Source organism: Dama dama, chromosome 27, assembly GCF_033118175.1.
Source record: "Dama dama isolate Ldn47 chromosome 27, ASM3311817v1, whole genome shotgun sequence".
NCBI classification, from domain to species: Eukaryota; Metazoa; Chordata; class Mammalia; order Artiodactyla; family Cervidae; genus Dama; species Dama dama.
The window spans coordinates 54832785-54848460 of record NC_083707.1 but is presented as its reverse complement, the minus strand read 5'-3'; the positions used below and the strand labels follow the sequence as shown (position 1 = coordinate 54848460).

Below are 15676 nucleotides of genomic sequence, written 5' to 3'. Positions count from 1 at the left end.
GGGTGGAGAGTGGGGAACGACCAATCAAGAAGAGGGGAGTCTTAGAGTGTTCTGCCGATCTTTCCAACCCTTCTGTAGATACACTGCCATTTCCGCAGTTATGTCCCCTCCTCAGTAGAGCATCCACGATGCCCTCACTCTTCCTGGCGCCTACCTACTTGACCTATTCCTGCATCTCTTTCTCATGTGTCTGTCTTTGCCCTTCCACCCTTTATTGCATCCTCTGTGCCTGGCATAGCATAGATGCCCAGCAAACATATTGTTAAGAGAAAGCACAGAGGAACAAAGAAGCAAAGATGAGACATTGAAAAATGATAGCTAAGTCCATAAAGAATCTGCCTGCAATGCCGGAGACCCGGATTTGACCCCTGGGTCAGGAAGATCCTCTAGAGAAGGAAATGGTAACCGATTCCCATATTCTTGCCTGGAGAATCCCAAGGACAGAGGGGCCTGGCAGGCTACAGTCCACAGGGTCGCACGAGTCAGACACAACTTAGCGTCTAAACCACCACCATTGAGGGAGAAGAGAGAAACGGGGCGATCAAAAGTGTAGTCTTAGGCCTCCTCTGGACTATCAGAAAGTTACCGACACTGAAGGAATTTTGTTAATGGTCATCATTGAAAAAAGTTACGCTTGCACCGTTCTTGTGTGTTGGAGGGTACCCAGGCATCATTAGGTGGAAATTCACAAATGTTTCCTTGTGAAAAAGTCCATCAGGGTCAGAGAAGGTCTAGGAAGCTTATCTTTGAAGATAACTTTCTTATGAATTTCCAACTCAGACTTAGCTTTCGGAGGCTGGGGCTGCTAGGTGATCTTAAGAGCAGCTGGAAGGGCCCTAATGGGGTCCAGCTGTGGACCCAGAGAGAGCACCTTCCCAGGACAGCATTAGCCAGGGAGACCCCTGGCCTCCGCGGTTTCCTCTGGGCTTTATGGGTCCCCGTGGCCTGCTGCATTGATCTTGCATTTTCAGGTTTTATAGCAATTCTAAACATGTGGGGGTGCATATTTGCTCTTTGATGTTGCCTTTGATAGAAGCCAGAGTGCTTTACCTGTGCCTGTGTTTAATAATGATGGAGGGGTCACTGCCCTGCAGCAGACACTTCCTGGGGAGGCTGGCTTTGTGTGCAGCTTTTTTTTTTTTTTTTTTTTTTGAGGTTGTTGATGGGCAGACTTTAATCAAGGGTGTTTCTTGTTTTATTTTTGAAAATAAAGTATATTAAAGGTAGACCTGTTATCCTGCTGGTGTTTTGTTTTTTCATTGCATCTTGTTCAGTGGTGCCTCTTTGCAGAAAAGAGGGTGGGGTGGGACAGAGAAGACAACATTCATGTAACTGTATGGTATTTGTGACTTTCCATAATTCACCTGAGTTTTATCTTTATCTGCATCCCCCTTAGAAAGCAGTTATGGTGTCTCCATTTTTCAGATGGGAAATTGGAGCCATGTGAATGTTAGAGACATACCCACTGGTGGTTATTGTGAATGTAACCTAAATTAGAATTCAGGGCTCTCATTGCTAGATATGTGACAAAATTCAGGATGATCCTGGCATTTCTATGGACTCTTCCGAGGAGTCAGATTGCCTTTTCTGAGTAGAACTCAGAGTATGTAAATGGAATCATAGGACTTAAGAATGGAAGAGCCTTCCATGGGACCATCCACTCTAAGCTGGCATCGCATCTTCTGCAAGCTTGCAGTGGGGGTGACCGGCCTGGACATGGATATCTTTATCGTTTATATTCTAAATAAGTAAATTGAACTTATGAGAAAATTGGACCATTCTCCGTATGATTTTGTCCAGGAGCACTTATCAGAGATGGTTAAAGTGAGAAGTGAAAGTTACTGAGTCGTGTCTGACTCTTTGTGACCCCAGGACTGTAGCCCGCCAGGCTCCTCCGTCCATGGAATTCTCCAGGCAAGAATACTGGAGTAGGTAGCTATTCCCTTCTCCAGGGGATCTTCCTGACCCAGGGATCAAACCTGGGTCTCCTGCAGGCAGTCTTTAACCATCTGAGCCACCAGGGAATTCTCATTAGAGAGTGGTTACATTATGGTTTTCTATCTTTGTCTTCAGCCTGCCTTGGTCACCAGCTTCCAAAAGAAATCAGCTTCCTGCGTCCCACCCTAATTTGGGAGAGCAGCTCAGGGACCCCCAAACAGCCTCTTAGAAATTGGTGTGCTTATCAGATGGCATCTGAAGTTTGATGGTTAGGTTGCAAAGGCAAGGCAATGGTTATTAGCTCCTAATCCACCTTTAACCACGTCATTAGAATTGACAATTGTTTATCGAGGGATTAACTTCATAAAGTACAAGCTAGGTGATTCCTTTTGGAAAATAATACTGGAGGCCTAAAGCATGTAGACCTTATGTGACTAAAAATGACCTACTTCCCTGTGTGTACTCCTAATTACTTTCTTATGTGTTTGAATTTCTTTGAATTTATTAATGGAGTAGATCCAGAGTCATTTATTGAAGTCATTTTTTGGGGGCAGACTCTAACTTTAATGAAACAAAAATTTGATGTGTTTTTATCCTAAGCAAGTCTTATGACAGTTGGTTTTCTGTTTCATCAGGGAGTAGAAAAAATTTTTTTTTCTAAATTGCTATGCTATATTATTTTTACTGTATTTGAATATAGTGTTGATTGATCCTGGCTGACATTTATCCGACTCTATAAAGTGTTTATATTAGTTGTTTCAAGAGCATTTTTTCTTAAATACGGATGAACTAATATGAATGTGGAAAATGGAACACACCCAAGAACAATTTATAGTTTTTCTAGACTTTATTGATGTCCTTAGTCATTCAGCGAGGACTAGAGTTGAAATTCCCGTGATGGGTAGGAGAGCACAGACACCATTTATTACTTTGTTGGTTATTGGTTACAAAGCATTGATGACTGTTATTTCTGATGTGTTATACCCACGAAATGGTGGTGGCCACTTAGTAGAAAAATGACCTAATACGTTCACGCATAATATATACACATATACATATGTATATGGATGGATGTGTGCATATTTGTGTTTCTAACTGTATATATCTAAAAGTCCTTCCATGATTTTGAGAGCTTAATTCTGTTTGCTACCTTTTGGGGACTCATAGAGTAACTTTTGATTGTTCTCCTCCTTCCATTGTCTATTTATTGAATCTGTTCACCATGCCAACCATAGTGCCAAGTACTGGGAATGAAAAGATCAATAAGACACAGCCCCTGCCCTCAGGGTTGGAAGCAAATACTTATTATCCAGTTTGATGAGAGTTAGAAGAGACATATAAAGATGCCCTGGTACCCCCCCCCCCCCCCCCCCCCCAGAAAATACCCACCCAGAAAAAACGCAGTCAAAAAGGTTTACATGAGGGTATCATTTGCCTTCTAGTGGTAGTTTCATGGAATGTCTGTTTCAAGAGGACCCTTCCCTACATTTTTAGTTTCTATTAGTTATAGTATCTCCAGGCTTCTGTCCAAAAATGTTTGCTGGTAATTCTGCACTCTGATTTTCATGTGTGTTTTTTTTTTTTTTTTAAAGTGGCTATCTTTTTCGTTTCATGTTTGTTCCCTCTTGGCTTGTAAATACATCATAAACATATTTTTATCCATATCTAATTTCTGCAACTTTTAAAAAACTTTCCAAGCAGCCACCTCCTGACCTTCTTTTCCCCTTAGCCACTCCCCACCCCCTGCAGGGCCATCTCCCTTTCTTTAGAGCCCTCGCATAACGCTCTTCGTTTACAGTCCTGCCATCTGCCTGTTTTAGCCTCTTCTTCACTCTCTCTGTTTCTTCTATATAGATTTCCCCATATGTCTGCTTCTTCCTTTATCCACAAGTCCAGACACTCCTCCATAGCTTTCTTGCCACCCCATCCTGGTGTCCCGTCTGTTCATAAATAACTCTTTCATCCGTTTTGGATCCCCAGCCCCCACTCTTTCTAAAACGAGTGTGCAAATAAACCTGAAGGGCTTGGAGCCCCGATGAACAGCATAGTTGTGATTCAGAATAGACTGCCTCCTTCCCATCACCTGTTTTGTTCCTCATTTTTCCAAGGCTAGTCTTCCTTGTATATTTCTCCACAATTTCCAGTCAATGTCCGTATAGAGCGACATGCAAAGTTATTTAATATCTTCATGAAAAAGTTTTGGCTCCTTCCTCACAAGGCCATTTTGCCCTAACCAGTTACTCTAGCTTTCTGTGCTGCTTAGCGGTTGCTATTCTTGGAGTTAGTCACGTTTGAACCTTTTGTTCCTCGGAAATTAACGTAATATGTCAGAAACAGCAGTCTCCCTGCCCTCGGTGCTTGGCAACCTGAAGCTCTCTGGATATGTTCTTTTGCGAGTCTGAGTTCTAGAATGTGTGCCACAAAAGGAGTGTCGCAGAATAATCTGCAGAAGTGGCACTGTTGAGGGCTGTCCCATGCTCTAGATGTTTAACATGTCCCACGTCCTCCTTGTAGCATCCTGCGCTGGTGACAGCCTGTCCTTCCTCTCTGTTCAAGAGTAAAGTTGGCAATTTGCTTGCCTTTAGAAATGTGTTACTGTTACCATTGCAAAGTTGTTAGTGTTTTTGGTTCCTGGTGTCAGTGATAATTTTACTCACAGAGTCCCTGCAGAGATTTAGCTCAGCAGGAAGTAAATCTAGGTAAGATTGCCTTGAAAATCGATCTAAAAAAACAGTAAAGGCTAACTATATTATTCCCTTTATTTAAAGAAGAAATCTGAAGTATAACTAACTTGATTATGTGGTGTAACTAGCGAGGACTAATAAGTTACGCCGTGGCCGGGGCCTCATTTATTCGCTCTTCTCCCGCCCTCTCTCTCCTCTCTAAAGAAGTCAGAGATTAGAGTGATTCACACTATATTTCAGGAAGGGTGAAATGTCATGGCAAAAAATGAAAGATGGAACTGTTTCGTCCTGAGATATTGCGAAAAATCAAAACTCCTAGTTCTCCTAGTGTCCTTGGGGAGCTAAATATTTTACCAGTAACAAAATTGAAATCCTCTAAAGAATTAGACATTTGATTTCAAATGCCTCTTACTTTCTGAAGAGTTTTCTTTGTTTATATTCAAGGAAGAGGTTTTAACTGCAACAAGAGCATTGGAACTAAAAAAAAAAAATCCTAAAAAGTTAAGACACTGAAAACCGCAACCAACGAAACCTATTGCTGTTTCAGGTTCTTTTTGGAATTTAAAGTCAATCAGTAATGAGGAAATGTGAATTTTTGGAGAAATTTAGTCAGTATTCCTTTAATGACAGTAGTGCTTCAGCCCAGTTTTGTTAAATAGTTTATGTTGTTAAATTTCTGTGGCTTCTGATCATTGGATGTGCGCAGATCCACATTTGTGGCTTATATTTAATTTTGCTTTTATATCTTGGCCAGTGTGAAGTTGAAAGTGGTCCAAAGGTACAGACTTCCAGTTAAAAAATAGATAATGCTGGGCATGTAACATATAGTTAATAATACTGTATTGTATATTTGAAAGGCAGCTTAAAAATTCTCATCACAAGAGAAAAAAATTGTAGCTATGTGAAATGTTAACTAGACTTATTGTGGTGATCATTTTGCAATATATACACATATTGAATCATTATGTTGTACACCTGAAACTAATATAATATTGCATGTCAGTTATATCCCAATTTAGGAAAAAAAATGTTCTTGTACTTCTCAGACTTAGGAAGATTAAAAATCACCAATCATTTAGGAACAGTTGCTGGTTAGGAACAAAGTTCTAATTGCAGCTTATTTCCAGATTTATTGACTTTGTACAGTGCTTCTAAGCTAAGAACTAGATCTGAGCGGGTTGGATTGTAGTGATGGTTCTAACTTTGTGGAAGTAATTTGAGAATAAAGTTTTAAATTTCTTCTCTTTTAAAAAAGTGATACGGTTTTTCTTACCTGTACCAAATTACTTGCCAAACGTTAGATATCTAAAATCTTATTAATAACCATTTCCCCAAGCATTTATTCTTCAAGTGTGTACAGATGATCACACATTTTACCAATCACAGAGGAAATATTTCTTTGCTCTTGGAGTTGTGTGGTCAGGGAAGGTGCAGTCTTCAGTGACAGATTTTTCACCTCTAACCCTCTTACCCCTGCTATTTGGAATCATATGGTCATACTCTTTTGGGTTTTTTGAAACAAATTTCTAAAGATCCAGCAATATAGTTTCAAGGTTACCTTCCAACAGGAACAAATACCTTAGCTCTTACTTCGTGATGTTTTCTTCTAAATTGGCTCTGGTCTGCAGGAGCTGAACTAATTAAGTTCAGGCTCAGGGCTGTTGGTTTACACCGAGGTGTATCTATACTTAACATTTTTATAATAAAAAATACATTATTTTTTAGCCCTCATTTCTGGTATTTTGTTTGCTTGCTTGCCAATTTTATCTTGGCAGTGGGAAATCTTGAGGGAGGTTATTGTAAAAAATTCAAGGATTTTCAGGTTGGATTTACCTCTGCTGCCCAAAAGCACATCTTGTGCAGTAACTTCTGTATTTCATTCACTCATTCTGCATTTCCTAAGTGTTTTATGATGTCATGGCATTGTGCTTTTTATTTGCTGGTACCCTGGATATTTAGAGAAAAAAAAAAATCCCTCCTATATGCATTCACTCTGTGTTTGGAGTATCATCTGGTTGAATTTGCCCCCGAACTCTCTCGGATGATGGATTCCAACCTTTGATGATGTTTAAGGCTCAGAAGAAACCAGAAATATGAACCTGATATCTGCTGCCTCAGTATTTCCCACTCTCTCGAGTCATGCATTTCTGTTCATATGAACAAGACTGATTTTTTTTCTGGATGAAAATCAGTCACGTTTTGACTTTATCACAGGACGGAGGTACATACAGACTCTTTGGCTGCTAGAGTTCGTCTTGTCTCTGCTCATCTGATTTAGAGGAGTCCCTGTGTGACCCACCAGGATGGTGGTGAATCTCTCCTTGCAGTTTTATAGATGTGCATCTGAAGGTGGTGTTGATTATGGGGTCATTACCACCTTAAGAGGTCGAGACGGAGGGAGGCATCCTCCGTGGTCTCACTGGGCTGCAACCCTGTAGTCTCGGAGGCCAAGACGGGCACTTGCCAAGCTCATCTCCTTTCCCCCTTTCCTCCCTCTTTTCTCCATCATGTTATTTATGGGAAAACACGTCTGCAGGGTTCTAGGTTGCCTTGGCTTCTGGACTGAGAAATAGATCTGTCGAGACTCTGGGAGGGTTTGGTTCTAGCAACATTGGTGGATTGAGTCTGGAGCAGGGTTTCTGGTGTGGGGGTTCATGAGGGAAGGCGGGGGGGTCCCTAAATTTGTATGTCCATCTGTATATTTGGAGGAGAGAGTCCATAGAGTTTCTCAGAGTCTCAAGAAGATTCAGGGGCCCAGCAAAGGTTAAGTCACATGCCAGGGAAGAATTGGCAGCATCCAATTGAGGCTTAGGTCTGGCCCCAGACTTGGACTTTTGTTCACAATTATTCTGAAAGCCTCAGAGCAGCTCAGAGCAGTGAAAAAGGCTGAGAGATTTGCAAGGCCCTTTCCCAGGCTTGCTTCAGAGATTTTTAATTTTATATTTTAGTTGATTAACAGCATTGTGTTAGTTTCAGGTGTATAGGAAAGTGATTCAGTTATACATACAATTTTTTCAAATTCTTTCCCCATTTAGGTTATTACAGACTATTGAGCAGTGGTCCCTGTGCTATACAGTAGGTCCTTGCTGGTTATTTATTTTCAACAGAGCAGTGTATATGTGTCAATCCTTAACTCCCAGATAGAAAGACCCCCCTAGACCCTCTATAGAATAGAACAGTCCCTTGAGTCTTCCATAGACAAAGGATTATTCAAGGCTGATCCTGCCCCGCACTGTGTTGGAGAAATGAGCTCCAAGCCAGAGACGGCAGAGCAGCCTTTACGCCCAGCCAGCCAGACAGGTGTGATGTGTGCTAGATGGTGAATTTTTTGTTTGTGTTTCCTGAAGTGAGGCATGTTTCTTTCCTCTTTGTGGTTCCGTGTACACATTGTTGAGTCCACTGGAACTCAGAAGATAGGAAAATAGGGCCAGGCTACTGAGGACACACATGCGGTAACTGGTTGACAGAGGTGTCTGTTGTGATGTTACGAAGGCTACGTGATGTTCATGCTAAAGTCTAGGAAACAGCCTGTAACAGGGACCTTTGAGTTAAGAGTCTTGCGGTGGCTTTGCTGTGCCTTCAGGGACGTGAGTTTGCCCTCATTGGTGCTAGTGACCATCCGCCCAGGTCCTCTGGTCTCATTTCTTTCTTTGTTCTTCCTCCGTGAAACCTCTTCTAGAGAACAGCTCACGCAGACTGCTGGTTCCACACCTGGGGTGAAGCAGGAGTGAACAGAGTGATTCCCTCTCTGTGTAAATGAGGACTGTTTACTGCATGTACAAGCTCTGGGCCAGTGGCCTGGCTCATTGTTAACCTAACAGAGTTTAGCCTTTTTGATCACGTATTTTAATAGGGAGGTAGCAGAGGGTAGGGGCCTCGTTGGCCTCTGGTGCCAAAGACAGCTGGTTTGAAACTCAATTCTTCACGATTTAATGAAGTTATTTAACTTCACCATGCCTAATTTTCTAATCTATAAAATGGGGTTAATTATATGTATTTTGCAGGGTTGTATTGGAGATTAAGTGAGTTAATGCATTTCAGATTTCTGCCATAAATTAGGCCCTCAAATTTACTTTTCCCTGTTATTAAAAAGCAAAGTAAAATTGAAGAATTAGGAGTTTCACCTACTTGGTCTTTAATTTAGAGTGTGGTATTTCTCCAGTGTGGGTAGAGGGATATTTTTCTTTATAGAGGGTCATTGACCCTCAGAAAAAATCAATCAGAGGTTACATGGAAGTAAAAGGCAATGTCTTTTAATTAAGTGATTTTGCTTTTTTTTTTAAGCAGAGATTGAAAATGTAAGATCACTTGGTTTGGAGTTGTTAAAAGAACACGGAAAGCTTTATTCAGAAAACACAGGACATATTTAAACCTACCTAAATCTGACACAGTTGTTTTGAAAGCTGGATTTATGGAAAAGTAAGGAGAGCGGGAGTAAGAAGGGTCGGGGAGCAACATGGCGAGGCATCTGGAAGAAAGGTAAAGACAGACACAGACTTAAAAGTAGGAAGGGAGAGGACCGGGAGACCTGGGCAAACGAGGAGAAAGAAGGGACAGGGAAAGGTGAAAGGGGGTGGGCTGAGAAAGTTCTGAAGCCTTAATTAACTGATCTTGTCACACACAGCTGTTCATTTGAGTTGTGGGCCTCGGAGAATTATTCCTTTTTATCACCGTCTTTTGAAATGTTAATTAGATAATTGACCATTGTTCACAGTTCTTTGGTTACTTTTTATTCTTAAACTTTTAGAGCCCGGTCCTTGAATGGGGTCCTCTGAGCAGCACAGCAGATGGGAAATTATTCTCTGGCCGAATAGTTGCCAAATGACCAGCATGGTAGTGCTTGGGGTCTATGAAATCCAGCTGAGAGCCAGATCCACCCTCAGGGGTGGTTAGCACCGTTTCCATGATGGCCCTTCATCAGTGGGCTTTTATTTTGGAATGCTAAAGGGGGCTGCCTTTCCATTTTCTACAGATTGATCGGATTTCTTCTAATCGATAATATGTCTTCTTGACCACGAAAAGCTCATTTGAGGAAAATCTACAAGTAATTAGCAGAACCTCTTATTTCACGTGCTAGACAATTGCAAGCAAAATGGTGGAAGAAAATGTTATTCTGCTTTTGCCCAATTTAACTTACAGTTGTTTTTGTTTCAGAAAACTCGACTTTAGGATAAAGTACGTGAAAGCATCTTGAAGACTATTCCACAGCACAAATATAAGATTTGATTTTATTATTGCTCCAGATAGTTATCGATAAATACCAAATAGTAGCAATATATCTGTGATTCTTGCAGAAAAATGCTTTTGACCAATAGGACATGATCCAGTAGAAAAGATGCCAGTTCTCCATATTTTACCAAGTGGATTAATGTATTTTTTTTAATACACTCAATCCAGTACCCTGGAACTTCAATTACATCTTTTCAGTCTGAAGAGACAGGAGAATAACATGCCTTATCTTTTCTATGTAATCATTAAAATTATTAAAGTGAATATTATAAAGATTCATTTCAGTGTTGCATTTTCAGTTTTTAGTAGACTATTTTATGTGTATTTTCAGAAGCTTCATGCAAATAATTGATCGTAGCTATGGTCCTACAAAAGTTGAAATATTGACTGTTATTTGTCATTTGAAATTTAAGTGAACCAAAATTTTCTTTGGCCTGAATATCACAGAAGAACTCTCTCACCTGAGGCTGTTTTTCAAAAATGAAAACATGTTTTTAAAAGGAGATACATGTACACTGTAGAATAGTTTCCAAATACTGAAAAATAAAAAGGTGACAAATATTTTCTTTTAATAGTTAACCATTATAACCCTGGATTGTATTGCCTTGTATTCTTTATGTACACACACAAAGTCACAATTTTAAATGTGTATACAACTATAGATTAAAGTTTTGCTTATTGTTATATAATCTTATTTTCATATTTTTATTTTTGTGAGTTTCATAATTGATGATTTCTGTCAGAGGTATGTGTATTTTATTGTTTCTTCAATTTATTTAGCTTTTCTGTTTTTTAAGTAATTAATATATTTTTGAACTTTATTGTTTTTTTGATTTTCTTGGGCCACTTTTCCCCTAGATTGTAAATCTGTGTCAGACTAGAAATTTGACTGCATCCCATATGTTTTGTTGATATGTAATATTCTTGTTGTTAATCTCTGAATAGTTATTATTTTTGCTTCCATTTTAATACAAGAGCTAGTTTGAGTACCATTTACATTTCTGTGAGATTATCATCTTTCCTCCTTAAAATGCTCATAACTGATTTCTGGGTTTATTTCAGTTTGATCAGGAAAGATATAATATAATGTCTGCTCCTTAAAATTTACTACACTCCTTTTGTGTCTTAATAAATGATGATTTTGTGAATTTTTCAATGCATATTTCAAAATGAGACATTCTCTATAGTGTGTTTTAATTTAAATTTTGTTTTTACTTAACTGGGTCCCTTGTGGCCCTGGAAAGATGTTAAATTCTTCCACCAAATTGATGTTTGTCATCTTTCATGCTTAATGATTCATGATGGCTGTGTGTTTATTATAGGTATATTTCCATCTTTGATCTTCATTACTCCCTCTTTCAATATTATGATCACTTCGTTCTTTTTCTTTCTAAGAGAACTTTTCAAATTTGTCATCTACATTCTGACATATTTTATACCATTCTGTGCAGATATTAACTTTATCAGCACCTCTTTACTTTTTTTATGGTGTTTCTTATCTACTTTTACTAATACATATCTTCCTGAATCCTTTGTCTTAGCATCTATTCTATACCTAATAGCTACTCTATTTTATATAACTGTCCAAGGCAATATTTTCTAAAATTTACTTATAGCTTTTGTAGAATGAAATGATTTTCAAAGTCTGATTTTGCTGTGAATCGTGAGAGCTTATCTACTTATATTTTAATCTGTAGATTTTTTTTTCCCTCTCATGACACTTTTTAAAAAAAACATCAATTGGACTTTAGCAAACTCCAAACCTAGCTTACCCTCCTATAATTCTTGTGATGCTGGGGCAAACGACGTTGATTCTTCTTTTTTTTTTTTTAAAATGTTTGGATCATTTTTAAAGTCTTTATTGATTTTGTTACAATATTGCTTCTGTTTTATCTTTTGATTTTTTTTGGCCAGGAGACATGTGGTATCTTAGTTTCCTGAGCAGGGATGGAACCTGCACAGCCTGCCTTGGAGGGAGAAGTCTTAACCACTGGACGGTTAGGGGAGGCGTTGGTTCTTCTCCAGCTGTATGTTCACATCAGCTTCTGCCAGTGAGAGGCGCTGCAGGAAGACAGGGGCGGTAGCGGAGCATGGAGGGCTTTAGTCCTCCCTGTTCTCGGCGTCATCACTCTGACTTGACTCTGCTGTGTCCGGGTGTAGGTGTCTTCCTGCCGTCCTGAAGTCAGCCTGTTGATACCCTCTCCTCTTGGCCTGTCCTCTGCACGTCTAGGCTCTAAAACCCGACCTCTTTCTCCCCTTTGCTGTCAGCCCTGGGGTGTGCAGTGTTCACTTGACTGTTCTGTGTGCCTCTTCAGTCTACACCAGAGAACTGCAGATAAGTGTTGGTTAAGTTGCTCAGCTTCTCTGGTTCAGGAAGGTGGCAGTCATCCACTAGTTAGCCTTCTAGAAACTTCCTATAAAAAGACGACTTTGGAAGATGACAATCTCCTGATGCTTCATAACCTTTTAAAAAAAAAATTTCTGTCTCCATGTTTATTGTCATAAACCTTTTTGTGTCTCATAAGTGCTATGAATGTCACACTTTATTGTATGGCAATAAAGGGCAAGAGAGTTATTCAAATAACCTATATCTATGGGGGCAATGGTGGATGGCTTAGCAAAAGTCACATGGCCTTCGTCACTGAACTTTCAGCGGGGAGGCTGGACAGATAAAGTGGAGATGAGAGCAAGCGTACAGTTCTGCTGTGATTTTCTTGGAGAAGAAGACACGTGGGAGAAAAGGACGTATTATGTTACGAAATTTGACTTAACATGTGCTGTTTGCTCTTGATGTCGGGCAAAGCAGTAAAGAGGCTTATTGGCAGCTATATTTAAGGTCATTGCAGTGCACGAAATGTAAATCAAAGTGTTATTCTTTACTAGAAGCTGAGAGATAACATTTACATAACATGCTTTTAAGGTAATGAGTTAAGTTCATTATTTCTTTATTACTGTAACTGTTTCAAGAAAGTTATTTCCATACTAAAAATATTCCTGCTTGAATCTGATTTGTCATAATTTCTGCATGACGTTATACCCTATTGTTAGGAAATGATCATTCCATTTATTTTTGTTTCATGGGGAAAATTGTTAACCAGCTGTTTCAATTTCTCCAAAGAAACTTGCTTCCAGAATTCCTAGTACAGAGCAAGGCTGATTGATAGAAATGTCACCATTTTTTCAGACCCTCTCTGCCTTGTCGCAGTGACATAGTGCAGAAGCCAAAGAAGAAATGTGAGCAAAGAAAAGGATACCAAGCCTAGATATTTCCCAAGCTGGATAGTTAGACTCTGGATTATGAAGAATAGACTGAATGAAGAAATGTCACAACTCTCTAGTGGCTTAAGGAGCACAGTGATTCAGAGTGAAATCTTTCTTACGTGAATTTTTTGGTTAATTAGTAATAGGAATACAACTCAGAGCAATCTCCAAAAATTAGGTTAGGTTTTGGATCCAATAAATGGCAGGCTTGCTTCTGTTACTCTCCTTAACAGTTGTTGTTGTTTAGTTGCTAAGTTGTGAACGATTCTTCTGTGACACAGGGGACTGCAGCCCTCCAGGCTCCTCCGTCCTTGGGACTTTCCAGGCCAGGGTGGGTTGTCCTTTCCTTCTCCAGGGGATCTTCCTGACCCAGAGATGGAACCTGTGTCTCCTGCATTGGCGGGCCGATTCTTTACCACTCAGCCACCAGGGAACCTCCCTGTTGTTTTTTCTGTATGATCAGATTTTCTTTAACCAATTCTTTACTTATAACTAAAGCAGCGTGTTTCTGTTCAAAACTTGTGTCTCCCTTTATAAATTCACAGAATATGATTTGCAGTGGGGGGGAAAATGTAACTCAATCAGCCTTGCATGGTTTACAGAATGTGATAGTCTCATATTTACTATGTGGTTAACAAGAAATAACTGTTACCAACCAAAATCAGAGAATTTAAAAACAAGAAACATTTTGCTTGGGAGCCTATGTATATCTCTATATAAATACATATAGACATTTATAAACATCATCGATCCTTCTCACATGCCCATGCCATATATATGTGGATGTGGGATGATGCTTGTTTTTATATATACAAGTCTATATTTATATAGCTGAAGAAGTGAAACATATTGCTTTTTATTTAAGTGACTCAGTGCTTGTATAGACAGGCTTTATGTTACAGCACTTTATCCACACTGGGCTGATTAGATAGGAATAATGATTTGGTTTTCTGAAGGTCGGAGTTTGACAGGGTCTGGTGAACCTTGGAGACATTCCTAGGATAGCAGCACCCTTACTTACATTGGCTAGAGAATCTGTAGGAAAGTGTGTGTGTGTGTGTGTGTGTGTGTGTGTGTGTGTGTGTTGGGAAGGCTCTTTAGGAAAGGGGAAGATGGAGGGATTAGAAGATTCTTAGGAGCACTAAAGGGACTGTTTGATCCCCTGGTGAAGTAGAGAAGGAGAATATGAAGCCTTTAATTTCTTGCTTTTCAGAATTATTTAGTCACTGCAGTGCATGCCTTATATTTCCTGTAGCATATTTTAAACACCTCGCTTTTGTAGCTGGGAAATGACACCTACCTGGATCTTCTCAGGTTCTTTATTTATGTCATCAGGGGGATTGCTGCTGCTTAACTGTAGAGGAGATATACATGTGTTCTGAGCCAGAAAAGTCCAGGAAGAATACCAAAGCCCCAGAGTGTCTCAGTTCAGCAGATAAATGGAAACTATATACAGTGGCACCGTACGCCTTAGGGCTGGTCAGTACTTTGTATTATACATTTATAAGGTGTTTTTTTTTTTTTTCCCGGCTCTGACTTAATAATTGTTTTTACCTTTCTCCAATTTGCTAAAGTACCTCAGAGATGATATCAAATCCCCTGATTTGAAAGATAAAGCTAAGGTAATTGAGACAGTTGGAGTAGTGGTTTTTCAACGTTAGAACACATCTTAATTTTTCAAAATTGAAGCTCTTGCTGAAAATCTGAGGTTGTTGCTAATGTAATTGATTCTTATAATCTCTTGTTTTGTACCTACCATTTCCCCCGACCCCACAATATTGTTAGAGCTCTGCCTGGTACCATTCTGGTAACAGTCTGGTGAGTTCAGGTTGAATCCCTATTTTCCTTGTATAAACATGTCTGTCTGTGTGTGTGCTCAGTTGCTCAGTTGTGTCTGATTCTTTGTGACCCCAGGACTGTAGCCCGCCAGGCTCCTCTGTCTATGGGATTTCGCAGCAAGAATGCTGAAGTGGGTTGCCATTTCCTCCTGCAGGGGATTTTCTTGACCCAGGGATTGAACCTGCATCTCCCGTGTCTCTTGCATTGCAGGTGGGTTCTTTACTACTGAGCCACCAGGGAAGCCTGTATATACGTGTGTATGTGTAATAATACAGGGAACTAAACGTTCATTTTCAAGAAGTGATGGTGACATTTCTATTTATTAAAATGTCGAATAATTATGAGAAGACACAAAATAAATTTAAAAGTGGGGGCCCTGAATTTTATTCTCTCAAATTTGATGAACTTAGATTTATAGTAAAAAGTCCTCCAAGGGTTATTAAACACTTTTTACATCAGGGAGATAGTATAGGACAGGGAAGCCTGGTGTGCTGCAGTGCTTGGGGTTGCAAAGAGTCGGACGCGGCTGAGTGATTGAACAACATCATTACCGAATCAAATGTTGTTTTCTGCCAGTGTGCCGATACATGTATTCTGCATCGCTGTTCCCTGCTTCGTTTTTCCCCATCTGCTCTTCAGCTTCCCCCCTCCATCCTGCTCTTTGCTCCAAGGGGCTCACCTCTGACCACTGATTGCCTAACCTGCTTCTTTCTGTTAGTTTTCTG

At 39.8% G+C, this 15676-nt stretch overlaps 1 protein-coding gene across 19 annotated transcripts in view; it reads left to right on the top strand.

Annotated features, from left to right (window-relative positions):
* The window catches only part of TCF4 (transcription factor 4), a 378467-nt gene that overhangs the window by 55731 nt on the left and 307060 nt on the right, over positions 1-15676 (top strand). The window lies entirely within an intron of this gene.